Raw genomic sequence first — 9,173 nt, 5'->3', positions numbered from 1 at the left:
AATCAGTTCGGCTTTGCTGCCAGTTATGGGCAGATAGAGAACGTAAAGACGAAGACAAAGAACTTCTGTCGACAGTGAAGTGAGATTTTCCCGACGATGATGGCGAGAGCCTGTGGCTTTTGAATTGCCATGCAGAAACACAATAATAAAATTTGTAAACAGTAAAGGTACTCCTTACAGTAAACTAAAGAGATTACAGAATAACCTCTGAAAATAGGACTTACTCCATGCAACAGAGGCAGAAATGAAATAACCTGCGATCTGGCTCTATTTTAGTTTCGCGTGTTGTGGAGTTGGCGAAACGAAAAATAGAGCCTGACCAAATTCCTCTTCGAAATTCCTTCCGCCTACTTTTTTTTGATTGATTGACATGTCCTTCATCGGCCAATCAAATTTACTTCCATTACACCAATACAGGCGTGGACGGCAGATTCACGCAATTTTGTTTTGACCAGAGTTAATTACCGTGGGAGGAATATTGTAAACGAATTCGAAAGTTACAGTTGGCTTTAATTTGAGAAAAACAAAAAGCATGGGGAATGTTTTCGACGACTATATTGCGGCAAAGGCCGGTGTAATTCTCCCTCCGAACTTCACTGAATATGCAATCTTTTAAGCTTGACATCTTAATTTGTAATTGATTTAACATAGCATTTTGTCGTTGAACCGTTTGGCAATAGATTTTTAAAGAAAAAAAAGAGAAATACATTATTCCTTTAACGTGTTTGCCCATGAAGGTTTCTTTGGTGATTTTTTCGGGTAATATCTTCAGTTGCAGTGTATTTCTAGAATTGTGCGCAGTAAAATCATGATAACTGATAAGTTTGGCTGTTAATTTTTTGATGGAGTACGGACGTCAGTAAGATGGACTCGCAAAGTTTATTTTATTGTTGTACAATTGATCTCTCTGGAAACATGCCATTTTAGTTTCTGGAGTGCGAGTTTAAAGTTAAATCAACTGGAAATATTATGAAGTGTGCAAACAAACCGTGTCATGTACAGTAAATAAATAAAGCGCGCCGTTTGATACACAGATATTCAAAACATGCATTCGTGTAACTTGCGATTTTATCAGCATCTCCTCCTGTTGATATATATGTCCCTTGTCTCATCCAGGAAACCAATATGCATCGGCTTTCATTGCCATTTGAAACTGAGAACCAGCTATATATTTAGCTTCCAAAACATCAGCGAAGTTTGTGCCAAAGTACTTTCAACCCCATGGCCACAGAGCTCGACAACGGAATCGCTAATTTCACTCGTTCCAGAGATTCAAACCCGATTCTGGACAAGTTATGAGATGTTTCAGATGGCATATCTCCATTTATACAAATAAAATCAAGTTGCACCGTCCACGGCATTGTAAGAACAAAAGGGAGCAAATTTTTTCGTACACTTATGGCGGATTAGTCTCGAGGACTTCGCGAGAGCTCCGCGCAATCACGATGGCATTTTCACTTCCGGCGTTTCAACAGCCAATCAGATCACGAGTTTGGTCGGCCAAAATTTGGCCGACCGTCCGGAATTCTTGAGAGACTTTTGGTCAGGCCCAATTTTAGCGAACGACGACATAAGAGAACATATGGGCGAAGCTAAACATGGGCCTGATCGCAGGTTAGAAAAATTAATGAAACGCCTTCGGATTACAGGACATGTGGCTCCAAAGAGGCCACCACGTGAAAGGAGCAGGATATGGAGACTGAGGGATCAGAGGTTATCGCTCGTAAACATTAACTTTAATTTTATACTAAAATATCATTTACCTTAAAGACTCGTGTATAAGCCACACCTTTTTGCTAAAGTCTTGGGCCAAAAATCATGGGTGCGGCTTATACACAGGACCATTGCTTTTAGAGGGAGTAAACTGGCTTGTAGAGGTCACAACTTGAACAGAAAACCTTCAGTAACTAAACATTAAACCTACTGAAACCTGCTGTTGATCACTGCTTACAGTGGTTAGTAGTAGTGGCTCCCAAAGGAGCAGTTTGTTTGCATCGTCAGGTTCAAAACCCGAATCTTGCTCGCAAGCAGTTCTTTCAAGCGTTTCATGTCCAGACTTCCCTCGTTAAATGACTGCGTGGTTACCAAGCAAATGTTTTGCATCGTTCTCCTGCGCTTTTTTCGTGCAAATTCTATCGTTTTCATTTCAACTGTGGGCTTTAGCAACGAAGAAAACTATTGTCAGTCACAGGGAATAGGGAAATTGATTATAAAGAAACTTTTAAAAGGTATTTTCAGAGTTGATTAACTTATTAATGTTGCTGCACAACATTAGATTTTGTGCGAACAAACGACCAACTTTTTTTACACGATTGCTTTTTTGGAGTTCTTATTTTTTCCAAAATCATGCTTGAAAGTTGAGGGTGTGGCTTATACACGGGTGCGGCTTATACACGAGTCTTTACGGTAACTGCAAATCTTTTTTTTGTTTTTAAAATGGAACGAAACTCTAGGTTTGCTTGTCTGCTTGTTTGCGCTTTTTTGACGCTGAATGATCCATTGATCTACACTGTAAGAACACAAACACGTTTTTAAATTTTCCCAAAAAAAAACACACCCTGTATTTGTCAAATAATTGCTGAACGATAATTAGTAAAATTCAACATAAGATGAATGAATAAGTTAGAAAGCAAGAATTCACTGGTGGCACAAACTTGTGATTTAAAACATTAAGAAAGAGATTTGGTGATGGTTTTTAAAGAAAAGTTTGAAAACGTTGAGAAAAATTAATACTGATAAATTCACCTAAATTCTCAGCTGTAAGAATTAACCTTCAGTTGGTGGCACTGCTGCCTTCTTCTCAATCCTTTTCTTTCAATTGCCAAAGCAACCCTAAAAAATAAATACTTATTGACATGCAAGTCTAACTCGATCAAGACAAGAATACAATGTATCATTTACATGAAGTTTAGTAGTACTTCTGGAATTGTACTGTCTCTTGGCAGTTTTTGAAACAAGCCCAGTCATGCATTTACATTTCCTTTTACCATTAATTCCCCTTTCTCCGTACAAAGGCATATTTTATCATACTATTTCTCAAATTGGGAAGACAATTGGTTAAAACAATGGTGAAGGCAGCCTGTCTCGAACAACAACATATTTTCACGCAGATTCATTTTAAAAAATACACACCTACAGAAGTTGTCAAAATTTATTAGTTAAATACCTTACCTTGCACAAAATGTAGTGGATGTTTTATTCTATCGGGAACGATAATTAATCTGCGCACATCAAGCTTTTGAAGGCCTTTACAGTCAAGCTATGTCACCCGTGACCAGTTGTTTTGAAATTTGAACCAAGTATTCAAATCTACCAACCAGTTTTGAACTTTGCTCTCGCGGAGATTCTGAATTCCAGTGGATATTTTTCTTTGATGTACATAAAAAAATAGTTAGCCATGAACTTTCGTTTTATTGTAAAATAAAAGGTGTTTGAAAAGAGAAAACTCTTTGATGTGTTTGATGAATTATTGCTCAGTTATTGCGCATTTTTCGCAGCAACTTTCAGAAAAATCTTCAAGATTCCATTCAAATCTCGGAAGCTCTAAAGAGGAATTCGAATGTTCATTCACTCTTGTGGATACTCATGATCACGCGTGACATAGCTTGACTGCAAAACGAAAATGAAAATGAAAGTGAAAGGGATATTTTCAAAGTTGCACTCAAGCATCATCCATATCATCGATGCATCATGAATCACGCGATACTACTAAATTACTGTGAAATGTTTCACCTCTAGTAAACGACGCCATGGTAAAGTGATCTCCAAACAGATAATTATTGCACGAAGCAAGCTGTGGCCGAAGCAAACTCAACAGTACTGAATTAAAGGCGACCAAGGAGAGATCTTATACCCCGGCGAAGAATATGAACATTGCGCACTTGGCCTGAGGGCGATTCAGAAACTGTACGTTAGCTCCCCAGCTGGGGGAAATAATTCTGCCTTTTTCTGCAATAAGCTGTTATTGCAATCATATGTATAATAACAAGGAAATCTGTAATACAAACTTGATTACCCCAGATCAAATCTAACTTGTAGCTTAAAATAGCGTAGCAAAAAAATTGCCGGATACTCAGTAGATACTCGGCTCTATGGCTGAATCATTTAGTTTATGCATTACATTAAATATAAGAACACAAACCTTCATCAAGCTACAGCTTCTCACGAAAAAATCAACGTCCAAGCTCCTTTCTCGAGCTCTGTAACACGCTTGTGGAATCAACAGGAAGATTCAAGGGAGCGATTCAAGCCGCATCCAGACAGTGGGTGGATGACGTCAAAGAAGGAGCTTTTCAGCTGGGGTAGGGTGAGAAGGCGGAAATATTTTACAAAGTAATGGAGTAGACCTTTTTGTGACGGAGAAATTTCTATTTCGATGATCTTTACTTGTCTCATAGTATTTTCCTTCATTTTAAAGCGACATTGGCAAGGAAGGATAAATCGTTATGGATCGCCTCCATTCCTCCCCTCCTATCTCTGCCAAGGTATTTTGATATTTTGTGATCATTCTGTTGTGACACACATCACCAGATCATGTGAACATCGCGTGAATATTTAGCTTGAAAGTGAGGCAGCGAGGACAAAAACAATTGAAACACTTTTGAATTAATGTGAAAAATATTTACATATCATCCACTTTCCTTTGTCTTTGTCCTCAGAGCCTCACTATCAAGCTGAATTTTAATATATTGAAAAAGACCTATTACCTAGTGACAAAACATGACGAGTGAATTTACTATCTGCAGAATTTTGAAGCCCTCTGACTGTGAAGTGGTTGGATACGAGGATACGCAGTCGAAAAGACCATCCCTCCAAAGTAATATTTTAAGTATATTCTGAAGTGGATACACGCAGTGGAAAAGACCACCCCTCCTTACGTAATCTTCCAAGTATATTCTGAAGTGGATACGCAGATACACAACCGAAAAGACTACCTCTCTCAAGTAATTTTCTAAGTATATTCTGAAGCTAAAAATGTAAACGAATGCTTAGGCCTAACCACTGAAACAAGCGCTTAGGCTTAGTTTAGGCTTAGCTTAATTTTTAAACGAGGGCTATATTCTTAACCGAACCGTAATGCATCAGTCAATTCCAACTGCGCCCTTCCCCCCCCCCCCCTCCCCTGCCTTGTCAGTCCCGCGGGTGGGGCTTTAGCTAATTTAGCGCGACCCGGGGGGCCGGGCTAAATCAGCATGCTCATTAACATGCTTAATTGACCATTTTTTGCATGCTTGTATTGCCTTTTGCATGCTTGTATTGTCTTTTGTTGTTTTTAACACCCCCTTCCATGTAGTTGTACACTTTTAGTTACATTTCTTCACAATGAACTTCATAAGGGACTGTGCAATAATTATCAGGAAGGGGGGGTCCTAAAATGAGCTTCACCAAAGGAAAAATTAGATAGGTCCCCCCCTCCAGCAGCGTCAAGATTAACTGTGACCCCCCACCCCCTCCCCTCGCGTTCTCTCAAAATTATGATGTGCCCCCCCCCCCCCCTCTCTAACCCGTACTTTTAGATATTGAAAAACTTGAGAACAGATACCAATATCTTTTATCCGACAACCCTGCTTGTGCAGGAAGGTTTCTCCGAGAGGATTACAAGCCAGCTCCCCGTGATGACAGCAACATCAGACGTTGCAAACAAGAGGCAAATGATATCCAGGACAAGCTTAATGCTGTCGTAACCAAGTTAGAAAAACACTGAAGACTGGCCTCAGCTGTTTACACAATTTTAATGCTGAACAACGTCATTCAATAAAGTCTCAAGTCGGTTTAAACGTTCTGCATCTTGTAGAAGACCTGGATAGGGTGATGGCTAAATATAAAGCGACATTTCCTATTGGTGCCAAATCTAAAGCATCCAAATCAAGAAAAAAGAAGGAACAGAAGAAAAAAAGGGAGAAGAAGAGGATTGCTGCCTCAGAAAGCCGTAGGACCCGAACCTGTATAATTTTTCGGTCTTTGGGAGGTGAACCCATTGATGACAACTATGAAACAGAAGTATGTGGCATTCCTCAGCTAGAAACTGTAGACCTAGAAACCCTCTCGCTGTTTAAATCAAGAACAGACCTGTCATGTCTGCGGGACCTCTTAAATGCCAAATGTTTTATTGGCAAAGCTCACAACGTGGTTTGTGACTTCTGTGCATGAGCGATTGTTTCAATCTATCATATGTTGACATTCTAAATAAGTTAAAGCATGTGTTTATGTTGATGCAATATTTAGACATTATGGATAGTCAAAGGCGTAGCATCTGTCTATTTGGAAAATGTTTATTTATTCATTATCGAATTTGTGAAATTTAATTAAGACCCCCCCTCAACTTACTTGAGAAATCTAATGTAGAGCCCCCCCTCCTTTCCATTATTTTAACTTAAGGCCCCCCCCTCTGGTTTTAGGGCCCCCCCCCCTCCTGATAATTATTGCACAGTCCCTAACTACTGAAGCACGCGTACGGTGGAAAACTCGTTCTAAGTCAGTACGTTTTAAGACCTTTATTGAGTGTTTTAACCGATAAGGCCTTTCAAACTGAAAAAAAAGAACATCTGGCGCTTCCCTTTTGAAGATAACTCACTTTGCTCGAAAGACATTTTTGCAAATTAAAAAAAAAAAGGATTGCTAAACCATATGTAGTTTCCAGCAACCTCCAGTAATTGTTTTCATATGATAGAAACCACACGGTATGGATTGACTGCTCTTTTCTTTCTTCCCAGTTAATTGTATATCCACTCAATATACCGGTACCGTCTGGAGGCTGCGTAGATGTAGTTTCTGAAAATAAATACAATTTAGACTGAAGTTAAGATGCATTTCTGCAAAGCAACTGTCATTAATATAGACCATCAGTGTACTGTTATATTCGTTGTTGACTACTACTTAACTGCTAGTGTCCTTTTTCATTTCCCATGGGAGTTAAACAAAAATATCAAGGTTCAGCTGCAGCAGCCATTTAATAAGGGATGCTTATTCTTAAGTCAAATAATAATAATAATAAATAATAATAATAATAATAATAATAATAATTTATTTAAGTCTTAAGGTTATTAAGCTGAGCACGAGTGCTCTAATAATTGAGAAGATTACAAATCAACTGAAATCAGAACAAATCAAATCAAATGTTGATTTTTGTGGAGAAGGGAAAACAGGTGTAGCCGAACAAAAACCTCTCGGAGCATAGATGAGAACCAACAAACTCAACACACATATGGCGTCGAATCCGGGAATCGATTCCGGGTCATAATGGTGGAAGGTGAATGCTCTCACCACTGCGCCAGCTCTGCTGAGGTAAGGAGATGTTGTCTATTCATGAGACAGACTTTGACGCAAAAAACATCAGTAGTAATAAAACGCATCGAAATTGAATTGTATGGAGGGAATGCACGCAGTTTGTTTTACTAAACTGGCGTAGATGTAGAGTATCAGACCTGTTTACATAGTAAAAGCCAACAATGGCAGTTCTAAATACAGCTCTATCAAGGCAAACGATTGAGAACTCATGGTCGTCTGTAATGTAACGTATCCCTGTTTACACAAGCAGAAACAAGTATCAGTACTTGGGTCCTATAAGCTTAACACAGTAGAAAACTGAAACAAGGACATCACCTTTCAGTTCAGTTTTACCAAGAAGGCACGGTATACCAATCCTGCAATCTTATTGGTTCTTAGCACGGTAGGTCTAGATTTTCTTATCTCTGCCCATGGATTATGAGTTCTTTACCAACACTTAAACGGTTTTCCCAGCATTTATTAAAACTTTTAAGACTAAAACTATGAGGAGTTATAAGCCTCTAAATGGAAAATTGAGAGTGACTTTTATTATCCGGATGATATATAAGGGTGGGAAAAATAACACAGACAACACTGACAAAAACGAACAAGTCATGATCAACAAATCAATTTCAGTGAAAAAGCTAATTTCAAAGTAATTTTTTTATTGTGTTAACGATGAAACAACAACAATGATAATGAATGTAAGGAGAAATGTAGACTCGGAAAAATATCCGAGTCCCAGATGGGATTTGAACCCACGACCCTCCGTGATCTAGTCGGATGCTCTAACCCCTGAGCTACTGGAAACGCTATGGTGAGCAAGGGTCAATTTGTGGGTCTCGACTGGAACCGCATCGCGCGGCTACACAGCCAAGTATTGACTAGCATACTTGAAACTCACCAACAGCATCGCGCTGTCACATTAATGCATATCAAGATGCAGCCAACCAACCTCCAAAGTGAGTGTGTTAACGATGAAACAACAACAATGATATTGAATGTAAGGAGAAATGTGGACTCGGAAAAATATCCGAGTCCCAGATGGGATTTGAACCCACGACCCTCCGTGATCTAGTCGGATGCTCTAACCACTGAGCTACTGGAGACTCTATGGTGAACAAGGTTCCAGTCGAGACCCACAAATTGACCCTTGCTCACCATAGAGTAGTCACCATAGTCCCATCTGGGACTCGGATATTTTTCCGAGTCCACATTTCTCCTTACATTCAATTTTTTTATTAGAGAAGAAAGTTGAAAACCATATTCAAAAAATAAGATTCATCTTTGAAACTTTTACATTTTTTCAGTTTAGTGGATTTGTGCGTGCGTTGATGAGCAATTATTAAAGTCATTTCCGTGCCCGATTAAGAAAAAGTAAATGGCAAGGGTTTTGGGTCGGCCGTGCGGTAAAAAACTGGGACCGAGGTCTTGAAACACCGTCTTCCCAGCATCTACTTTACGAAATGCCGCCGCGAATGTTTTAAACAACCTTTACTGAAAAATTATCTGATCTGGGCTTTTTCTAAAATATTTATGCTTTACGGTATCGGTCAGTTTTCCTAATCCAAACTCTAACACTACCTCGATATAAACAGTTCAATAAACTGTAATGTGGGGTCCAAATCGGCTAGCGAATTTGTACCGGTGGTCCAAATTCGCGAGGACACCGATACTTCTGCACAACAAACGCACTCTCTTGCTGTCTCTTGGAATTCACATCTCTGTCATCTGCAACAATTGACTTCTCGCAGTCTTTTCTGCCCCACTGTTTTCATTACCAGAGACACGATTCCTTCGTCAACGCGATCTGGTTCAAAGCGACATGGCTCAGTCCAGTTGTTTTACTTCATGAAAAAGTGTTATCAGCTGGACTCAATGACGTCACGAACGGGTTGCCATGCATG

General features: G+C 39.3%; 1 protein-coding gene and 1 non-coding gene across 3 annotated transcripts in view; both read right to left on the bottom strand.

Annotated features, from left to right (window-relative positions):
• Positions 1-4,264, bottom strand: part of LOC138051582 (nucleotide-binding oligomerization domain-containing protein 2-like) — a 30,410-nt gene extending 26,146 nt beyond the window's left edge. Inside the window, exons 1-2 of one of the 2 annotated variants that reach the window (XM_068897815.1) lie at positions 4,142-4,264; positions 2,746-2,832 (exon numbers count right to left, since the gene is read on the bottom strand). The gene's annotated coding sequence lies outside the window, so the exon portion shown is untranslated. The remainder of the gene's footprint in view (positions 1-2,745; positions 2,833-4,141) is intronic. The other variant, XM_068897816.1, reaches the window with a different exon arrangement.
• A 4,038-nt stretch (positions 4,265-8,302) lies between these two features.
• On the bottom strand, positions 8,303-8,376 carry Trnas-aga (transfer RNA serine (anticodon AGA)). Its single transcript has one exon. It is a non-coding gene; the product is annotated as a tRNA-Ser (tRNA).
• Between the last annotated feature and the right edge of the window lie 797 nt (positions 8,377-9,173).

Source organism: Montipora capricornis, chromosome 6 (genome assembly GCF_036669925.1).
Source record: "Montipora capricornis isolate CH-2021 chromosome 6, ASM3666992v2, whole genome shotgun sequence".
Lineage (NCBI taxonomy): Eukaryota > Metazoa > Cnidaria > Anthozoa > Scleractinia > Acroporidae > Montipora > Montipora capricornis.
The sequence above is the reverse complement of the archived record's forward strand: the minus strand, read 5'-3'. Positions and strand labels throughout refer to the sequence as shown.